Source organism: Dermacentor andersoni, chromosome 4 (assembly GCF_023375885.2).
Source record: "Dermacentor andersoni chromosome 4, qqDerAnde1_hic_scaffold, whole genome shotgun sequence".
NCBI lineage: Eukaryota > Metazoa > Arthropoda > Arachnida > Ixodida > Ixodidae > Dermacentor > Dermacentor andersoni.
Window position 1 is genome coordinate 136,837,476 of NC_092817.1, and position 23,420 is coordinate 136,860,895.

A 23,420-nucleotide genomic window follows, 5' to 3' on the forward strand; every position below is an offset into this window, starting at 1 on the left:
GGGCGGCTGCCTCTAGCGGAAGAACTCCTTATGAAACTATGGGCTGCCAGTTCTACGCACACAGCCCACAAAGAAAAAATTACACCGGTCATTCTTTACATTCATAGGATATTGCGACACTTAAAGGAGACTGTCCAACTTTTGATGTGAAGGTTCTGTTCACGGAACCCAGTAAACTCGTCAAGCTGTCTAAAATTACGAAACCAAAAGGCAGGAGAAAGGTATTGCGTAATAAGAAACACCGCACCAAATTTGTAGAGTGTAATGATAGTATCGTTAATTGTACACATCTGAGACGTGACTGTTTCAACTTGGGACGGTCAGGTCATTGTATAAACGAAAGGCTGCGCAAGCATGCTAATAATTTAAACAAAAAGACAGGTCGATGATGAGCTATTCATTGCAAAGAGTGCCGATGCAAACTACTGCTCGACGAGTGCACAATGATTGCAAGAAAAAAGAAGAAACGAATTGATTGCGTTTTGTTATATAGGCACACAATGATTGAAATTTTGATGACAGGTGCATCAGTGTGGTGTCACTTGCATGCAAGCAAGAGAAATAGCACTTTTAAACTGCTGCACACGTGTGGAATGACCTTCCTCGAGGCCTGCACATTAATCTACCGCAATTTATTGAAAAGTCACGATGGCTCCGCGATAAAATTGATGGATGTTCGCGCTGTATGTTTATCTTCATTGTTTCCGTCCGTGTCTGTTACATTATATTTCTTTCTGGCCATCAAAAGAGACAATTGTTACGGCACTGGAAACCACTTACTATTCGGCGGAGGCATTGCTGGTGTTTCAAATGAAAAGGCTACCTGAAAGAAATGCGCATACATGCAACAACAAATAAGGAAACACGAAACCAAACAGAACGTTTTCATCTTGCCCCTGTAAGGAGAGCCTGACCTCTCACAGCAGTAAGCGAATACACAGCACGCAACCATCGTACTTAGGCTATTCCATGTTTTCTGCTGCATAAGCGGAACGAGCTCGCCTACTTCAACCATGTCAATATTCACTGCGAAATGGGCAACTCCCACTGTTCGGCGGGTTCTTACGCCAGGATGATGGATGGCACTGCTTTTGCATGGAAGCTTCTATACCTGCGCTGTACCTCCATCCAGAGTTCCAAATGCGCATCGATGCCTTCGCAACCTGCTCCACACTTACATCCATCACATGCACCATTCGAAGGCTGCACGTGATGCACGCCATAAGAAAGAGGCGTGAAAGATCGTATTTCGATGTTTCCCGGCCATCTGTTTTGTATGGATGTTCTTGCTTTTCTCATAACCTCGTGTACAAGAGTTAAGTGAAGGTCTATACTCAATCTGAATAGTTCCCTGCGGCACTGGAGAAACTGCAGGGCCCCTTAGCCACTTGAAGACGGAATGCCGCTCAAGGTTTGTTCAGACGCGCCTCGCTGTCTGCTGAGCGTCTGCTTACCATGCTGTCAACACGCGCTCCACGGTTCCTGAAGTGACGCAACCAAAGTTTTCAACCCGATAGCTTAAAGGGCCCCGTGTCGCATAAAATCCCGTGTCGGCGTCCCACGTCCAGCTCCGACCGCCTTGTGAGTGAAGAATCATTCCGAACCATGCATACCCGAGAGTGTAGGCCTTCCGTTAGTGCCGACACATTACTGAACTAGGGCAATTCCACAAAGTAAAATGCGTCAGAAAAATGCTAAAGCACAATTTACACAAAACCCACAGGCATGCTAGCGCAGGTTGTAATTTGAATATAGGAGAAAAGATTATTCTGTTACGCGGAAATTCAAACACAAACATCTTTTTTTGCGATTTTCTGCCATTGATAGATCGGTGCTACCGGTTCCTTGCAACACCATCCAGATGGCGCTCGCCTACGCGCATCCGCTGCCCATGCAAGAGACCGTGTTTCTACCAGAAAGCTCGGCTTCGTGCATAAGGTTCGCTGGCAGCGTCTCCCGATAAATATTATGGTTACATAAACTGCAGATGCCAGGTAGCGTGAGAAGCAATCAGTCGACTATATTTGAATGCTATCGCATGCCAGACTTAAGAGGAAGCTTTAGCTCGGGCCCAACTCCGATGCGGCCTATTCAAATACATGTAAAACGCAAAAACGTTTTTCTGAGATAACCCCTGGACCGATTTTAATGAAATTTGTTGCACTTGAGAGAGAAAGTTAATTTCTAGTGACTGTTGGAAGCGGAATTTCGATGTAGCGGTTGGATATTGTTCAAAGAATTTTCAAAAATTAGGAAGTCCGAAAAAAATAGAAGAACGAAGTTTACAAATTCATAACTCTGCATCAAAAACTGATATCGCAGTTCTGTAAACGGTATCCATTACAAATTTGATGTGTCATTTTATATCTTACGTGAATTTGTTACGTTGTTTACAAAGGTTCTGCAAAAGCTGTATATCCGCATTACTAAATTTTTTGACATTCATGTATAGCATATTAATTTTGTCCGCTTTAGATGTACTATTATATACAATTCACAGAATTGTATTATTATTTTTCTTTTCTGAGTTGCAGAGTTGTAAACTTGATAGTTCCTTTTTCTGAAAATTCGCGATTTTCACCAATTTTTAATAAAAGATTAATGACGTAAATCGAAAATTAGAAACGAACAGTCACTAGATTCTAAGGGTTTCTTTTAAAGGCAACAAACCTCGTGAAATTTGGTGCAGTGGTTGCTGAGAAAAACGAATTCTCTTTTTGCATGTATTTAGATAGGAGCACCCGAGCTAAAGCTTCCTCTTAAAGGCGAAGCTTACGCGTCTTCCAAGGAGAGAGGAGAGAGGAGAGGAAGCAGAAATATACAGAAAGACAGGGGGGTTAGCGGTTCTCAGACGGTCTGGAGTCCTCAAAATTTTGTGTCGTTACCATAGACGGTGTTTACATGAATGCCACAGTGGGGTTTCGCTTCATTGATACGCTTTCTCAGCATTTCCGTGCTGCCTGCTTAGCCAGCTTTAGTAAGTGGGAACGCCCTCATAAATGTTCACTGCGCCGCACCGTCGGCTAGGCGTCTATTTGGCGTTTGCTGGCTACCGTCGTCACGTAATAGCGGAGTAGTAAATTATGGATACCGTGAATAATTATGCCTTCGTAGCGTTCTCCATCGTCAACACATCACCAGCGCTACTGCTGTGGCGCCATCTTCTAAATGAAAATCTAGCCACTTTTGGTACTCGGCGATGCCTCTGTAGTCCTAGAATTGACGAAACGAACACCTGTTATCAGCAATAACGATAACATATTCCCAATACTCACACAGCGTGTGACGAGACTAAGAGATGATGGATATTGCTATTTATTTGTTGCTGTCCCGGCAGAGAGCCAGTAACAAATGCAAATTGGAGTCGAAGGGGTCGCTCTGGGCTGCATGGGGCGCTATCCTGTTGCTGCGCAATCACAGTTAGCGCGGATAATAATGTTACCGGCGGTAACCGTCAAGGTAATTCGCAGTATACGAGGTGAATGTGCAAATGACATAACATCCTACGTACCGCTGTAACGTATCATGTGTTAAGCAAAAATAAAGCTGTCTAATCCGACCAGTAATAAGACAGTTAAGCCCAGGACTATATTATCCTACGCAAAGATATTGCTACCGTCATCGCCTGCTCTGGTGCCAGGGACACGAGGGGGTACAAGGGAACGAACCAGCTAACGCGTTAGGAAGAGGGTGTACCAACCAAGACATGACAGCCTCTTCTAACCCCAACCATTCGCACTATCCCTTTCAAAATCCTATCCATTTAAATGCCAAAAACATCCTTGCTCATCAGCGCCGAGTCCGCAGAAAATACCTGCCGCCTTACCCACAACTTAGCGGGAAAGAGGCCGCGGATTGGCGCAGAATACACACTGCGGTGTTCACCCATCTAAAACTGCTAAAGACCATGTATCCCACTCGATATAGGGCCAACTGCCCTTGGTGCGGTGCCATACTACCCTAATACATGTAACGCGTGCGTGCACTAAGCACGCTTATAGGCCAAATAGCAATGGCACAATGGAGCAGGTGCAGGCACAGCTCGCTCGTTCCGACTTCGCAGCACTAAAGTCTTTGATTAGCCAGGTCAGGCAGGCGGCAGAGGTGAGTGAGGCACTGGACTGGGGGGCTCCGACTACCCCTCCGTAAAATGTCTTCCTGAAAAATAAAGTTTCTATATATTGTCTCTGTACACCTCATACCTTCAGTAGTGCTGCATATTCCTTGTGAGATAGAGTGTAAGCACGTTCTGTGAGTTGTGAAAGCGAAAACATTAATGTCCAGTTGAACACCGCTGAGCAGCCCTTCCAGTTATGAACTTCTCGCGGGCAAGCAAGCGCGTTGAGACATTTGCTGCATTTTTATTTGGCCTTACCGAAGTGCAGTTAGAGCGTAGGCTAGAACTTGTGCGGTCAAGAAACGCGCAGATAACACAGGCTTGAGATAGTGAGAACGAGGGTGACGTGGCGTCGCGGTGATGTTCTCTCCCCTCATGCATCGTGGCAGCAGCTGTTTCCTTTCTCGCGCTAGGCTCCGTCGGGGCCCTCTCGTGTCGTGGCGTCGCAGCCAATGGGAACTCTTTCGAGGCGCGCTCGCGACGGGACGTCGCAGCCAATGGCAATTGGATCTTAGGTATCATTTTGCTGCTACAGGCGACAGACACTGGGCCTTCTCGCTCGATTCGATATTTGACGCTCTTGTATCAAGAGATAGCCGCCGTTCTACTGGTTAAACTTTGACTTTAGATATACTCTTGCTGTTGTACCTATCATAATAACACACGTGCATTGTTTATGTTTCTGCGGTGATCGTTTCTACAGCGAAGCTGTGTATCTCTAGCCAATGTATGCATCCACCGCACGCGTTCCCAGGGCGGTACCCTGGCTGGCTTACGTCCGCGTGGGAGACCGTAATGTGTACACCAATCCCGGAGATTACAATACCAGGCATGCATTCCTCCGGGCCAGGGGGAGGGGGGGGGGAGTTGTACCTTGGCCAGCTTACGTTGGTATAGGCGAAAGAAATTTGCGCCGGTCCCAGAGATAGTGGAATATCAGGCATGCGTTCCCATGAGGGTAATGTAACCAACTTAGGTCCGTATCACGGCGCTTGGGCAGGATGGCGAGGTCCGATCCCGGGGATAGTATGATACCGGGCTGACCCGCCGTGGAGGTACCTCAAGCTTCGAGCACTCCGCCAACTTCAAGACTAAGCTTAGTATGAGGGGTCCATATAGAATCACATAATTTCGGCGGTGTAAGAGAAACGCCATATACATATATATATATATATATATATATATATATATATATATATATATATATATATATATATATATTAGAACTTAGGCTTAGAGTAGGAAGTTGGCAATTATGGCATTTATTTGTTTTAAATCCTGTTTGATGCACATTGAGACGGGGCAAAAGTGTGCCGTTGGCGCCTATGTTTGTGACTTGTGCTTCTGCGGTTATAACTTCACGCGCGTCGGAGGTGCCGTCGCGGCTGCAGCAGCGATTCCGGCAGATGCATGGGAGGTGCGGTGACTGCGGCGGCGCTTGCATCGGTGTCATGTAGTGTGAAATGTATGATTTCATAATGTATGCAGCGCATGTATGCACCGTAAACAGCTTCGCTGGTAATCAGTCCCCATATGCATGTTGCGACCCCACGAATTTTTCACCGGCTGAACACTGTTACAATGTATTCCCCTGATGCTCTCGCTGTCGATGATCTCGACGTTGTTTGTAACGAACTAATCTTTTTCTCTCTGCATCCTGCAGGGGTGCAGGATGCAGAGAATCATCTGCAATGCAGGAGTGCTTCTTCGTCATTGCACCGTCGTTCTACAGTCGCAATAGGGTTATGCTCATGACCGTCCTTGTTAAGCGATCGCCATAGCAAAGTGGGCCGATACTGGATACAGCCTGTATCGCATGCAGCTAACACAAGGAAGTCTCATTCACTTATTCTTGAACACACCTTCATCGCAAACTTCTACTCGACTCTGCCAAATCACGGTGACGGGCCTTCCTTCATTGGAGGTCCCGTTGGGTTCTATGAACACTACTCCACATTTTGTCTACGGAGGATTGCCTTGAAAATGGCAATCCTCCGTGGAATGCACCGACAGAGAAATGCATCTGTTGTGGAGACTATGGTTAAATTTCTTAGCGAAAGCCGAAGTGTTTTCGGTAATTTCTCTTCACTATCAAATAACAATATGGCGAGATGACCAAATTTAATTCCGCAACGATGCCTGTGTGAGCGTGCGACTGATAGAGAGCGGAAGCCGTGTTTGCAGTCTATCAATGATCTATAGCCAACAAATAAAAGGCTGAGAGCATGACACACGGCTGAAAAAAATTGGGTTCTTTTGTTAGCTGCTGTACGTGTCCAGGTGCCTATTTTTTGGTTCCCGTAGCATTTATTAACCGTTGTCATTACCGATGATAGTACCAGTGTGTGTATTGTAACGGAGTTTTCGTTGTGATGAGTAATGAACCGCGGGTTCAATTTCAAAGGAGACAACGGATGAAAGGGCCGATGTGCCAATTTGTTTACTTTCAAGACCAAGTGCTGCTGCCAGCTTTTTGATCATTGATGCCGCATGAGAACAGAAAGGGTGGGCGAGAGAGTCCGTTTTGCATTCAAGCTTATCACGGTTATGCGTTATTGTGAAATTGCACTGTCGGTGAAAGGTTTCTGATGTATCCAAGTATAACGGGCTCTTGGTATACTGCTCGTGATCCGAGTGGTAGCATCGTAAGTATATAATTCGAGGCAGCATAAGCCTCGCGCGAAACGTCCGTTTTTGCAAAGTGAAGTAAGAGAGAGATTCGATGGGACCATCTGCCATCACTACCGCCTTTTCTAAACAGAAATGCAGGAAATAGCGCTCGAGCCTGTTTAGAATCATCACGCGAGTATAGCTTAACAAATATTTGAGAAGTGGGCTAGCATTTGCCCTGTACATGGGGCGGAATGCATGTGGTTGAGTGTTTAGCTGAGGTAGGCTAAGGAAACAAGCCTTCTTGTTTCCGGTACTTTGTTACAGAAGGCGCGGTTATCACAGCGAAGCTGTTTATGGCTAGGTTATGGCAGACCTCATCTCCGTGGACATTGACCAACAATTTTGCAGACGTGAGCCGAAATCCCGGGCAGACCCGCGGCAGATCATATTTAATTTTACTTTGAAGCTTGAATTAGGGTAGAAGCTGCAATGTTCAACAAGGATTTACTGATCCATGCTGTGGGGTGCCTACACCCGACAGTCTACAGTATAGAACACTAAAGATGTGATATTTCAGAATATTTTAGTTAGCAGTAGTGCTGCTCTTGTTGGTAGGATCACACTGCACGCTTCGTTTATAATCTTATCAGACAAACCAAACTCGAGGATAGTGTTTATCTTTCTAGAGATGAGCACTTGTGTTGACGTAGGCCGCGTTGTATTAAATATGGCTGATGAAAAGAAACTCAGATGACAAATGTAAATGCGTCAGTTACAAGGTGTCTATGAAGGCAAATGCATGCAGCCCAAATCCTTTTGGTGATGAGGTTTTAGCTGGAAAGATGTAACAAACGAGACAGTGGTAAACCCTTAAAATCAAGCCCCAACTACTGAATTACCACAGGACACATTACCTGAAGATTTCCATTTGTACATCAATGCAAGCGCAATGTGTCTCGGTTGGCAGCCTGATTTCAGCATAAAAAACATGCTTGGGGATAAAAAATACCGTTATGTTAAGGCACATAAAAGCTAGCTTGGTCACTGTATTTCTCTTCTATGGTTTAGGTTTCACAGTAGAGACATTCGCTTAGGATTTTTTTCAGCGGTTCCAGAACCCTATAATATTATTTTATGAGCCTACACCATTTTCACTTGGATTTGCTGAAAACATTTTGAAGCTGGTCTGGCACTTCTGCAACCATAACGATAGCATGCAACAATCTAACACTTAGATAATGCACCAATAATGGCTGAAATATTTGCAACAAAAAATGTGACACATATCGGTTGCCATTTACTAGCGTTGTCTCCTTTATGAGTTGTGTCGCTGCTGAATGTTTCTCTGTCGGAATAACAAAATTATGTGATGTACAAATGACATCACTGTGTTGGGCTGCTATTCTGTGTTTTGTGTCAAAATAAAGTATTCTATTCACTTGTGTATGCATGCAGGTATCATTCTGCAAGCTATCTTGTGGTTCTTCATTTCCTCGTTGGGCTCGTTTGTTCATAGGCCTGACGAACTATGACGAACTAATTAAACGGAGTCATTTGAAGCAAGGTTAGTGTATTTCTTGCTTATGACATTTCCTATCAAGTTATGTACACTGTCGACGCAAACTTATATCACACATTTTGATTTGTAGAGCCAAATCATGTTTTTAGGTTTACGGAATATTTAAAAATAGCCTGCGGCAGATAACAACATTCTAGTGTTAGAGCTTGATTGTGAGAGACGGGGACATTACTTGTGCGAGAAATAAAAACACACATTGTACTAGTTAACAAATCTTTAATTATTAAGTATAGACTTAATTACATCATGGCATATATTGCAATTTGCGAATTATAGCCGATGTATTTGCAAGGTGCCTCCACTTGAAATTGATTTACAGAATGACGCCACTCTACAGATGAAACAAATGCGCCGTGAAACGTGCCGTAGGAATGCACGGTTGCTCCAGTTACTTTTCTTAGCAAAATGCTCTTTTACGCATTGAAGCATAATAGTAAGTGAAACACCCATGTATTTCGTTCCACCCCCAGTGTGGGAAATAACATCTCAAAACTGGTATCATCCTGTAAATTCATTTCAAGTGGATACGTCTTGAAAGCTCATCGGCTACGATTCGTAATTTGCAATATGTGCCGTTAAGTGAATAATTAACAAGCTAACAAGCCAATCTATGCTAAGTTCCTAAATGTGTGTTTCAATTTCTCGTGCTGGTAATGTCCGCTTCTTTAAAAAATCCCACTCAAGGACAAAAATAATGCTATCTGCCACAGGGGATTTTTCAAAGATTCCATAAGACTTAAAAATGATCACCCTGGATAGAACAAGTTTTTCCTAGAAAGTAAAAGAATATCGAAAATAAAATAAGGTGAACGCAAGTGCTGCTTCATAGCGAAGTTCTCCTTGATGTGGTGCGATTCATCCTCCCTTTTTTAACGTATTCGTGACGATAAACCCAGATACAAGGTGCTCAGGTGGGGCGAATGGCGGTGCTCGTGCATCGACATCAACATTACAGTGCACTAGAAGGGGGTAGTCTGTTCAGGGAGGGCGCATGGGTGAGGCTGATTTTGTGACGTCACCAGCTGGCCCCACTTCAGAATGGGCTGCATGAAAGCCCCCGTATTTCCCCCGACACGCTTTGCTACGACCGCTCACTGCGTCGGTTGCATTTCTGAATGTTGGTAGTTTTTTTTTTTTTTTCAAGGTGCCCACATGCTCCGAGGCGGAGTGTTGCGTGACGGAGTCTAACAAACACACAACATATTGAACAGGAGAGTGAACTCGTTGTAAAACGTTTGCCAAAAGGGAAATCAAGTATAATATAACAGTCAACCGTAGAAGTCATATCTGTTGCTTATAGATCGCTAGGCAGCCGAAACTAAAGAAGTGGAAACGCTGGTGCAATTCTTACAATTGTGTGGCGTACATGAAAAACAATTTTTAACGAAAACCTACTCATTCGCATGCAGATACCGCTAAAACAACACATGGACATTCTGTAAAGAGCCTGGATACTTGGTTTATAAAAGTCTTAGGATTCACATTCTTTTGTAAAGAGCAAAATAATACGAAAATGATGATTTACATAATTACTCAATTATTTAGCTAATATGAGTGATGCGAGCCAATAGTACACTTAGTTTTTGTTATGGCAATAATAACTGATTAATTAGCTTAGTAATTAATTGACTGAAAACCATTTTATTAGCTCAATATTTCAGGTATTATTTCAGTTATCAGTTTCTTTTGATACAGCGCTGTTCTTTCTAGCTCCAGTTTATTTCTGTGAAAATCTAAGTTCATCCGCTGCTCCTCGCTCCCTGCTCGGTCGTGATGGAACTGGATGACCCCGCACGTCTGCCAAGGACGGCAGCGTCAGTGGCGGCCGCCTCCAAGAAGCGGATCGGTCAGCAGAGCGACAGCGACAGCGAGGACACCCATGTCTACTCTCTCAGCAGTGAGGACACTTCCGATGACGACTTCCAGCTGGTGCAGAGCCACAGAGCGAACAGAAGAAACATCAGGACGTCCTCATCGTCAAGCACGCAGTCAGTAAGATACACGCAGATGCCGGACGCCAATACCATCATATTTGTGCCCTTGCTTCCCGCCTCAACATGAAGCTACTCAACAGGCAATCTGTGTTGATGTCACTGGAAGCCCGGGTGCCAAACGAAATATCAGTCAACACTCGAGTCAACACCCGAAAAAATCTACTGGCGGTTGATGTCCAGCACGCGGCTGCTCTGACCACTCTACGCAGCGTGACGGACATCGATGGCATTCACGGGCGCCCTTACATCCCTCTGGGATCTGACGTAGTTACCGGCGTTATCTACGAAGTAGACATCGCCATCCTTAAAAACGACCTACCGATTCTTATCAAGCCAGCCAATGATGAGGTCATTGTTGATGTTAAGCGGCTAGGCAGTTCACGCTGCGTGAAGATTGCATTCAAGGGTAAATATATACCCTCGAATGTTAAGGTGGGGCACTTCAGACGTGCAGTGCGGCCTTTCATTGCGAAACCTCTTCAGTGCCGCAAATGCATGAAACTGGGGCACGTGAGCAGCGTCTGTGAAAATCAGGCAGCATGCACCCGTTGCGCCGAGCCCCACGCTATAGATAAATGTGGCGCGACCGTACTGAAGCGTTCAAACTGCGGAGGATCACACGAAGCTTCATCGAAAAAATGCCCGCATATCAATAAGGAAATGGCTATCTTGAAAAAAATGACGAGATATCATTCATCTCATCGTGAAGCCGCCGATAAAATCAGGAAGTGACGTTCCCGTCGCCGGCGCTCCTCAAGGAAGGGTGTTGTCTCTGCGACGCGCATGCCTCTTCCTACAACACCACCTGCGCCTCTGCCGCCAAAGCCAGAATCTGTGGAAAGGACCGCGAAGAACAAGGCCACTGAGAAGACCACATCGGCAGACTCTTGGCCGGCTCTACCGAAACGACAGCATCCACCGACAGAATCAAAGCAAAATTTTGCTGGACCACCCCCGACGTCTACTGTTAGTGATTTATGCGACCAAGACAGGCAAGTGCCTCATATACTGCACTCGCTAATTAATACAATGCGCATCATACTGAACAAGCTGCAAACCCCAGCAGCTCGAAGTGCTTTGAATATACTGGATGCACTAAATCCAGTGCTTGCCAGCATCGTTAAAGCATCATGGCTCGACAAGTAGTCCCCTTCCGCACTGAAGTTAAAAGTGTGTCGATCTTTCAGTGGAATGCTAGGGCTGTAGGGACCCGTATAGCAGACTTTCGCCAATTGATTTTTACAAATTGCTTTCCCAGACTGGTCATTTGCGAACCAAGTACATCAACTCCACTCAGATTGTCCGGTTACGAATCTTTCGTCTCGTCCACATGCGGTGCGAGCACGAAAGTAATCATCTACATCCGCACGGACTTTACATATGTCGCTAACGCGGTAGAGCCTCATGACGACAACCAATATGTCTGCCTGAATATCCCAAAGAAGGATGTGTCATTTACACTAATTGGAGCCTACATATCCTCAGCGGGTCACTTTGACGGCGAACGAGTCAAGAAAATATTACTGATGAACAATGGCCCCTAGGTAATCACAAGTGACTTCTACGCGCACCACCATCTATGGGGAAGTACTAAAATTGATTCCAAAGGCCCGAGTCTCGCCTCTTTTGCTGCCGACCATGATTTGTGCTGCGTAAAAGACGGCAGCCCTACGTTTTTGCGAGGCACGACCTATATCAGTTGCTTGGACTTAACTTTGGTGTCACGGCGCTTTGTCTCGGGCGTCCACTGGTTTACGGACATTGAAACACATGGGAGCGACCATATTCCAACATACATAAAAATTAGAGGAGTTGAGCAACGTTCATCTACTGTCTTGCGTACAGTTTATTGGACAAAGTTTAAGAAGGATATGGATGACGTATGTCGGGAAGGCCTTCCTTACACTATCGAAGATGCAATCGCAGAGGCATTGAAAACATCCATCTGCTCGCTCACAAGGTCAGCAACGCGAACAGACTTGGATATGGAACTGGAGAGGCTGCGTGCAGTAAAGGGATGGAAAGAATAATTCTTGCTCGCTTGGATGGGTATCTAGAGCGATTCAACATCTATCCATACGCCATTACGGGCTTTCGTTGAGGTCGCTCGTCCATTGACAACATCATTGACATCGTCACCTGGGTCCAAAATAAAAAGAAGCCTCAAGCGCCTATCAGTGGAACTTTTTCTAGATACAAAAGGAGCATACGACAACGTCGCCCATGAGGCCAAACTGAACTCCCTTGAGGCTATTGAAGTTGGTGGCCGGATGTATCAATGGATTCGGGACTATCTGACTAAGAGGTGCTTTTTCTTACAGACTGAAGACGGCCCGATTTCGGAACATTACATCTGCCGTGGTGCGCCGCAGGGTGGAGTGTTGAGCCCCATTCTGTTCAACCTCGTCTTGGTAGGACTAGCAGAATAACTACCGCGGTCAGTTCACGTCTCAATATACGCCGACGACATTTGCATCTGGGCTTCTGCGGTGACTCGACCTCAGGTACGAGTGAGGATTCAGCGGGTGGCAACCATGACTGCGTCTTACCTCCGAGAACAAGGCCTCAGCGTGTCTACTGAAAAGTGCGCATTGGTTGGCTTTACTCGAAAACAAATGTCATCGTATCCTGTTTCAATCAATGGTCAAGCTGTATCCTATGCTAAGACACATCACTTTCTGGGTGTAATCATTGACCGCAACCTCTCGTGGAGCCCTCACTGCGTCTATCTAAAGAAGAAATTAGTTGCCGTTGCTCAGGTCTTTAAATTGCTCTGCGGGAAAAACTGGGGTACATCAGTCCGTTCTATAAAGCAGCTCTACAGGGTACTGTTTCTCGTACTCCCACGTTACAGTCTACCAGTGCTGTCAAATGCATGCAAGACGAACTGTCGCGCTTTGGACAGCATACAAGGTCAAGCCCTACGCACGTGTTTAGGGCTGCTTCAGTGCACGTCAACAGCAGCAACAATTGCCATCGCTGGGGACCATATGATACAGACGCACGTAGATGTCGACTCTCTCAGAGCGCACATTCGCCATCTGTCAAGGGTCCCTTACCATCATTTGGCCTCCCTACCAGCCGAGAGACCTCAAGCGACCTTTTAAAGAGTGATTAACGCTCATAAAGAGTGCATACCGTCATATTTTACACCGGCGACGAAGCCTTCATCTCCCCTGTGGTGCCTACGATAGCCTTAAGTGAATTTTGCCATTCCTGGAATTACAAAAATGTCTGATCATCCATCGCCGGCTCTGAAGCAATTTAGGCTCCTATTACTGCACCAGACGTATCATGACCACATACATATATATACCGATGGTTAGACCTCCCGTACCAGCTCAACTACCGCATTCGTCGTTCCAGCCAAGAAGATTACAGTTAAATTCAAATTGTCGCATACGACTACCTCTACATCGGCAAAGCTTGCAGCTCTCCATGCTGCTATGATGTACGTCAGCGAAGAGCCAACACAGAAATGGGTCGTATTTTGCTACTCTAAGGCAGCCCTTCACAGCATCAAGTCTGCATTACGCCACAGAACTTACGAGCACATGGCATCTGACATCAGGGAAGTGCACCACCATGCTCTGGAAAGACAGCACACCATCATATTTCAATGGATTCCTGCCCACTGTGGCATCGTCGGCAACAACCTAGCTAACAAGGCTGCCCGGTCTGCCGCAAAGATACCCAGATGCGTTCAACACATTTGGCGAGGTCGGATGCTGCCAGGGAACTTCACCTACATGCACGCAAAAAGTCGCAAGACCTCTGGAATTCATGTGCCTTCAATTGCCGATTATATAAACTGGACCCCAGGCTACGGCTACAACTGCCATCTGGTCATTCCCGCGGCGAAGCAACCTTGCTGTACCACTTGTGGCTGGGAGTAGCGTTCACGAACTCATACTCCTATCGTTTGGTAATGGCCGAGAGCCCGATGTGCGATTACTGTGCGTGCGAGGAGACCATCGAGCACCTATTGTGCACCTGCCCCTGCTACGATGTACAACGCCTCTCTCTGCGGGAAACTTTACACCGACTGGACTTAAGACCGTTCACTGAGTCAAAGATACTCGGACCGTGGCCACACCCGTTACTGACACGGAAAGCGAATCGTGCATTAGTGCAATACTTGAAGTGCACCGGCTTAAGAGACCGTTTATAGTGTCCCTGTGCATAGTGTCCCGCCCACACGCACTCAGTGCTCACTTTCTCCCCTTTTCCTCTTTCTATTCCCTTTTCCCCCACCCCCGGTATAGGGTAGCAAACCAGATGCTCTTCTGGTTGACCTCCCTGCCTTTCCTGTCCTTGCTTTCTTTCTCTCTCTCTCTTTCTCTCTCTCTCTCTCTCATAATTACAAGTTCCGCTTACATTAGTTACTTCAAACTTCAATAATTAACTTAATATAACAGAAAAAAATTGCATTGAGACCTTTCTATCTCGGCGGCAACCCCTGCGCATAATGGAAACTGGAACGCCTGAGGAAAACTCAGTAATTTATTTGTAAGGAATGTGTCGTTTGGACTACATAAACCACGAACAAAAGAATGACCGCCCTTCCACTACCCGGAAGCTCGGGATCCACAGCTCCATTGACGTAAAGCCTCAGCTTCGCGCTCCCTCATGGCGAATTCGGCACGTCGACGACGAGCCCGTTCTCGAGCAAGTTGCCGGTGGCGTTCATCAAACGCCGCCTGTTCTTCGGCCGAACGCATGTTGCGCGGCCCACTGCCGCTGCCGTTCCTTCAACGAAGCCTGCTCTTCGGCAGAACAAATTAAACGCGGCCTCCCCATCTGAATGGAGGGTATGGCGGGAAGCAGCGGGCGCGAGGCGAGCGAACACGCGATCACAACCATTCCCTCCTCCGGAAGGAGGGAACTCCTGTGATTGGCTCGCGCCTTACGCAGCGTCTACTTCTTCATGCATATAAAACCCCGCTTTAAACGGTGCGCATGATGGACTGATAGCGGATGAATCGAGCAGGGTCGTGGTCTGGCAACCCGGAGGCCGGTGGGTGGAATCTGCCGCCCGACAAGCAACTTTTATTTTCGCGCGGCTTGAGCTTTTTCGCACGGCAACAATGACGCCGACACGAGTGAGACAATACAAACTTCGCTTGAAAATTATTAACAGAAACTTCGACGCACACGCTAATGGCACGCAACCAGCATAACTAGCAGCAGGAATTAGCGATGGAAACCACATGCGGCGGATGTTGTCGGTGGCGCTACTGGCGCATGGGCCGGCATCACAGTGTCGGACCTTTCCACACCTTCCACCTCACGGCAATGCATGGCGCGTGCCCCCCCTGAACCACTTCTATTTCAGTGTATCCACATGAAACACAATGACGATACGGTCACTAATGCAAGGTATCCTGGCACTGTTTTCGGTGGTTCGAAGTCCACCGCAGTTCCAATCTGGCGTGTCGTAATTGAACTTATGCGGCTTTGTTCGGTCATACAGGAAAAGCATGTCAGAGCACTGGCACTGTTAATAGCCTTGGAGCACACGCCAGAAAAATAAAGGTGTCAAACTGGCTCATGCACGGAATAAGACGAGATATCGCTGCAATATGCTGGCGGTTGTTTTGACAGCACGGTCAGTGCAGTGCTGGCCTTGCTGTGAGCGCGGTATCGCAGCTGCAGTTTAATTGCGCTGCTGCCGGAACGCTCAAGAGGATTTTACTGTTCTGCCAAACGATGTCATTGAATATGAAAAACTATGGCGGCAACAGGCGTCTGCCGGAAAAAGCTGACGAGACGAGTGAAAGATCGCATGGCAGCAACGACTGCTCACTAATTCGAATCGAGTATTAATTCAAGGTAGCACGGGTGCTATCTTGAGAGTTGCGAGTAAAACGCTCAAGCTTACACGAACGCGAGGAGGGTTTCGAGGGGAGGGTCTAGTCGAGGAGCGCTTGGGAATAGTGTGGACAGAAGGACTGGTACAGTCGGTAATTAAATGCGTCTTCAGCGATATGGTGAGTCGCTAAATTGTTGGAATGCTAATCACTTGACCTTTATCACTCATTGTAAGATGGGTTCTGCAACAATTTTTTCTTCGCGCTCTTCCTATGGCAAAGCTGGTTATGACGAGGTGGTCAGACCATGACAAAAATAATTGTTGTATGCCGCCTCTGACTACAATGGTAGTCATCAGCGTAAAAAAATGGACGGAAAGACGGCACTCAGGACAAGGCAAACTAAATTTGGAGAACTGCACTGCTGTACCATTTCAAGCCAGTCTTCATAGGTTGAAGAAAGCATGCCATGAGAGCATTTCTGAAGCCACAGGAAATTATTTGATCACGCCGCAGGAACCACACGCAGCTGCACATTTAGGCATAACGCGATATCAATTTCACAAATTAACGCCATTGACCTTGCTGATGCACTTGTAGGGCAGGTTTTGGTGTTCGGCAACGTAGCAATGCGAACCACATAGTTGTTTTAACGACAGATAATACTTTCAGTTGCAAAGTCGTGCAGTTGGCCAAGCATTTGTCTGCGCGATCTGTCTAACAGTAAACGTTGTTCTTATTTCTTGATTTTAAGGCACTCCATAAAACATACTAGGAGGTTACTAGTGCCCTATTTTTCTTGTCTTTTTTTATTTTCAAAGAAGAATGCTAGATTTGTGTCGTTCGCTACCGCCATCCATTGCGCTGCCTGTGTACCCTGCTTTGTCATCTCGATTACCATGTGATTTAAGCATACCACAATCGGCGTGAGTGGAATGAATCTAGTTTGTGTATTCGCCACGCTGCGCGCAGCCGCAGGAAATACTCTAGCTCCTATGTGTTTGCGTAAGAATTTAGCACGAAGCAAGTATGAGCAGAATTTCGCACTGACAACCGACGCACTGAGAAACATAACCAATTAGAGGGCCAATGCGGTGTGCACGAGATGGAACTATTACATCCTACATCGTGGCTGCTGCCAATTACAGGTACTTTATAATTGTCTTCCTCCGAGTCAATAGTAAACGCACATTAAACGGCGTATCAATGTCCTACAACGCAGAAGGTGGCACCAGCTCTGTTAGGAACCGCTGAACATGCTTCTTGTGTAGTTGAGTGCATTGGCGGAGTGTTGTCACTTTTCCTGGCGAGGGACTGAGGTCTGCCCAGCTTTAGTATCTCCACCAATATATGTGTATATATATATATATATATATATATATATATATATATATATATAGATATATATATTATTTTGTGTAGGTGAATGCATTGTTGGAGTGTTGGGATATTTCGGGGCGAGGGACTGCGGTCCGACCAGCCTTCGTATCCCAACCAATATGTCAGGAGCGTAGCAGGGGGGGGAGGCTTATGGGGCTTCAGCCGTTCCCCCGAAATTTTTTCGTGCTGTCATGCACCGCCGACCGAAACAACTCCCGGCGTCGGAAATCATGCTAGCTTTCGTCTAGAATGTACTTTTCGCGCTCGAAAAGACATTTTAGCGCGAGCATTGCGCAATCGAGTTGGATTTTGCTGCAACGCCCATGCATCGGGAGTCAGATATCGTAACGCAAGGCGTCCCACTGAGCACAAAGTTTCACGGGTGTCTTGATGGCGAGCGGGCTCATCTCGGCATCGCGCCGAGTCCGCGGAATCTACGGAGCGCTTGGATTTCAATTCTGAAACTTTATTGGTATAGAGTTCTCGTAACCTTCTGATACTAAAGGTGCATTGACATTTTTAAAGTCATGCTTTAGAGATTCAATTCCAGAACTTTGTGGGTTTAATGTTGTTATGAACATTTGACGACAAATGTGCATTGACTTTTCTAAAGTCGTACATCGGACCATACAAAGAGCCAAGCCAAATCAACACACTACCAGACAAGTTCACAAAGCGCGCAGCGAGGTCCGATGAGATGTGGTGGTTTATTTGCGCCGTCATGTCAAAGAAAAGAATATCAAATTTTTTTTTCACCTGCGCCAAAGCGTCCATGTCAAGACATTATAGCCAACAAAGGTAACTAAGCTCTTATTCATTTTGCTCCTTGAACTTTTATTCGCGAGGACACATTGAGCCTCTTTTTCATTTCTTTTTTGTTTTCGCTACCCGCGGGCTTCCGATCCAGCCAGAGTGCATGCGTTTTTCTCGTACTGCATCGACCACCGCGCGACGCACTTCGATGCGCGTTCGTTTTTCTCTGGCCGACTGGATTTTCGCCTGGCAGAGTTTTGGACGCTTTCTGGCTAGCAAACGAGCAACCGAAACAATACATAGTTGCTCGCCACCAGCACTGCGCAGACTCGATGGATTGCACCACGTTCGCTTGAGCGTAACCTCTTTGGAAGGTCCTGTCTCACCGATGTAGGATACCGAGCAGTATACGTATTGTTCTCTGTGGACCAAGCGTCTCACGTTTTCTTCGATATTGCTTCGGTAGCCACACTAGGTGCCCGAAGTAGGCATTCGATTGTAGTCAACAGGCTTTCCTTTGCGTTATTTCCTTTCGGCACCCCCCGCTCCTCAAAAGACAAAAAAAAAAGACATTGTCGTGGCGCAGGGAATTGTCGCATGGGGAAAGTTCGATTTTGTTACTTCTTTTGCGGATTATAATGGGCCACGGGAGGCTTCAGTTGCCGTATACTCTCATTATTGCTAGAGAAGCTATATGGAGACTCCAGGTACATTCCTGCCATCGCCCTGATGTGCCGTATAAATAAAGTCTAAGAGCGATAACATCCTGACCACGCGCCCCATGCTGTATGTGCGAGTGAAAGCGTAAAGGCGGGGGGGGGGCAGCACGGGTGAGTCGATGATTGTGGTTCAGTCTTGTGTGCGCAAGAGAGAAAAAACACATACTTTACTTATCTGGCATTCGTTTGCAGCATCTTTGGCAATGGTAACACGGTTATTATACGGTTATTATTAATGCTTAATGTATTTGATCCTTCGACTATTTCTATAAGGAGGAGGCCGAGCTGCAAAGTGAGCCCCCTTCCCCCCCCCCCCAAACGAACTTTCTGGCTACGCCACTGCAATATATATATATATATATATATATATATATATATATATATATATATATATATATATATATATACTTCCCGTGACCACGATTAATTGTTCAGTGAAGGGACTGCCTTGTATGAGTAATTAGAAGACCTAATAGTCGCAGGCAGTTCCATTTTACAGCGTCAGTCCTCCCGGATGAGCCGTGGGACAAGCGGATTCAGTTAAATACGTTAGGGAGATGCATGTGTTTTGTGGGCACTAAGCCGCACAAGTACCCATCATTGCAAAACACCACGTCACGCCCAGTGAAAGCTTCTATACACAAAGGTACAATCAAGAAATCTTTTCCTGACCAAAGGTCAGTTGAGACATAAAATATATGCAAATTATACAATATACACCAACTTCTGAGCACATCTTATGACTAGAATTTTTAGCGCAACGCATTGTGACTCCCTAACGCAAAAGTTTAATTACTCGTCAAAGTAAACTGAGTGGCGACGCGCGAAAGTGTTCTGCACGCGAAAATTTGCTATTGAACGCGATTGGTTGTCAGCTGCATTTCTTTTAAATATTGGCTCGCAAGTTGGGGAGACGGCGCTTACACGCGTTCGGCTTTTACACGGATTTACACGGGAAGGATATCCCTTCGTCTAACTGCCTTATACTTCACTATCACTAACATGGCTTCCCCTTTCCGCCGAAACTGTAACCATTCTTTTACATTTCTTTACTAATATATAGTCAGATATAAGAGCTGCGATGCATGACTGCGGTTGATTCTGATTTCTATTGCATCCGGCTTTGCCTGATTTCGGTTACTGAGTGAATTAAATATATTTGTGACCTCTGCATGCAAGCTGCGACGTTTCCGTCCCTAATAAATGTAAATTATTAGAAGAGCTTCTTTTAATCATTAACATTGCCTGTTGGAAATATGCCATACTCAGCCGCATATAAGTCATGTGCATTTCACGCACCGTTACTAAATGACTCTGCCGATGGGGTAACTGAAGCCTGCTGGTTTTTCAGGGTCGAAAAAGCGCGCAAAGAAATTTGAAGCGATATGAACCCACCGAAACATATTCGTTCTCTAGGAGTAGGCAATCTATACCCTTAGAAATATCCTTCAATTGGCTACCTCCTTGTCTTTGAAAAATATAATAAGCTCTGTCCTGTGTATATATTTAAATATATTGTGTCTGGGCATGTGTCTTTTCATAGTGCGAACTGCCAAATATGTTACAGTGAGAAAGTACAGATGATGTAGCCACCGCTGGAGCTCCTAATGCGCTTTTCCTCCTATAGTCACGATTTGCAGAAATAAAGCGATAATACGAAATTAAACTCCCTGCGCGTCCACTTCAACAATGATGCAGTAAGCTTTTAGCCAGAATAAAATTTTAAGTGAAAAGGTAGGGGCAACTGAAAATAAATGTCAATATGACGTGGGTAACATAACTCTTTTAATAACACTTTAGAGGGCGGGGGGATGGCTTCGGCAGCGCTGGTAGCGCGGCGGGGGGTGGGGGTGCCCTGCCCCCTCGGAAAACTTGCAATGGCGCTAGGTCCCCGGAGCCCCACGCGTCGTCGACGCCTATCGTTATGTGTGAACATCGCACAATTATAACACTTCAAGCCTCTACACATTGCGCGAAAGTGGAAAAAAAATAAAGCCAGACATTCGTACGTGCGCAGCCCTGTTTCTGTGCCCAATAGGACACTGGGGACATAACCGTCATGTTCGGTGCCGTTTTGTTTAGTAGCCATAGAGGAACGATCGCTTCGCGAGTGACGAGCGAATGTGACAGGCACACACGAACGCTTTCTACTTACTTTAATTTCGCTACCTGTACCTTTATGTTGCTTACCTTAACGCAGATTTTGGTATGGTTTGGCACCCGTGGGATTTGCCTTCGGAAAGTTAAGCGAGCAGACCGAAAATGAGGAGGCCGAAAGTCCTAAATGACGCTGCTATGTTTTATCGCAGGACGGCTACGCGGAAAAGCAGGAAGCACACTCGCGTAGTGCACGACGACGAAGCGAACACCCACCCGAACCAGGTTGTTGGGCATTAGGTCTTTTTATTTGAAGCCACCATCCTATACTGTCGTTTCTCAAGCACAGCACACACCTTGTGAACAAATGAATTCTGGGGTTTAAGTGCCAAAACCATGATTGGATCGTGAGACAGGCTGAAGTGGGGGACTCCTGATTAATTCTGACCACCAGGGCATCTTTAACGGGTCGCCAATGCACGGAACACTGGTACAGTAAACTCTCAGTTGTACGAACGTCGGTTTATCGAATATTTCAGAATAACGAACTTTTTAAAAATCCCCGGCAGTTTTCTTATAGATTCTACGCAAAACTGTTTCACTTGAACGAATTTCGGAAGTCAATATTTCAGTTTAACGAACTCGCTCAGAGGACCAAGGCTTATTTTGACGATCAGTTACTTACTCAGTTATCTGATCGTAACTTATCAGTTACGATCAGATATTTCGCTTGAAGACTATGCACAGTGTGACAGTGCACTCATTACCTGTGCTGGACAGACGGATCTGGAGATTGTTTCCAGTGTTCGTCCTGAAGAAGAAGAAGAAGAGTACGACGAAGAAGAGGCAACTGCCGAGCCAGTTTCAAGCCCTATAACTCTAGCTGAGGTTGTAGAGTACATTGGAAAGTTGAAAGACTTTGTGTCTCAACAGCGAGCTGTGCCAGAAGAAGTGTACAAGAACATTGACTGTTTGGGCAGTTTGTTACATCCTGTGCTTTAAAAGTACAGGTGCAGAAGAAGATTACAGATTTTTTTTTTCTGAGTGAGGAAGGCAGCATTATAACTGTTATGAACCTTGTACTTGTTGATATGTACTAATTCCATTTCACACATTTCTAACACTATGGATGTCATTTCTTTTGCTCCAGGAATTGCACTTCAAACTTTTGACTCTGCATGCCATGTCTTATGCTGGTCTAGTGAATATTCAGTTGAGTGAACTTTCAGTTAGGTGAACTATTTCCTTCGGTCCCTTGAAGTTCACTCAAGTGAGAGTTCACTGTAGTACCTTTTGTGTAAAGACGAATGTGCTCCACACATGCACAGACCCCTTGTGTCTCCGTGAACGTCGGTCGAAGGGCTCTTGCATAAGCAGCTCCCTCCTTCACTCGTTGTTCGTGCAGCCAACGACGGCACTATGACGCTCTAAAGAATCAAATTTGCACATCGTGCTCACAAGATGCGCTAATTAACGTTCACCTGTGTCTATGCTTTAGTCCTAAATTTGGTTAACATTGTTTCTTCAATGCGTGAGCACGTGCCCACGGTCAGTTCTCTAGCCAAAGGTGGCCACTGACGTGAATGTACGAGCGTAAATGCCTCACGTGCTTTCAAAATGCACCTGTGCTCAGGCGGCTCAGCAGGCGCATATTCGTAGCAAATGTTTCGTAGCTTTTTGCACGTAAAAAGCTTGTGACGGGCGCTTATGCACACCGTCTTTGGTAGCCACATGGAACGAATCGCGATAGTAAGCTTCACGTCAGAAATTTGTAGTGGCGTATGCTCGTGGCTTTTTGTATATTGCTGCTTTGTGTGATCATTTGCGGACCTTTCATTCGCGCATACCATGTCCGCTCCCCGCCCACCCCACTCCCTTCTCCCTGCATACCATTGGCTTACAAAACAAGTAATTTGAAGTCGAGTGCTCTATACTCTCCCTTTTTATTATTCTGTTAAGTATTTTCTCGCTAGAAATGATGTCGCCTAAGAAAAATAGCATCAACTATCCGAACTCTCCTTGGTTTAGCAATGCAACAATATATAAGATAGCAATTTAACAATGACGATGGTTTAACAATACCATCGTCATTTTAATGCCATTGGCATAGTTCCAATTCCTCAATACGGTATGAGGGCTAAGTCTATAAGAATGATGTAAGATTCGTTCGAGCAATACTACAAGAATATTTTGACCGGCACCTAAAGAGGGATATCTGCGTTTGCGTTGGATTTCCTTGAATAACTGAAACCAGCAAAAAATTATTAGTTTGAGAAATAGAACACCTATAGCTCAAGGTGTCTTCAGCTTTCTTGAAACTGGCTTTGTCATGCAGCTGTTATGTCTTTTCTACGTAAT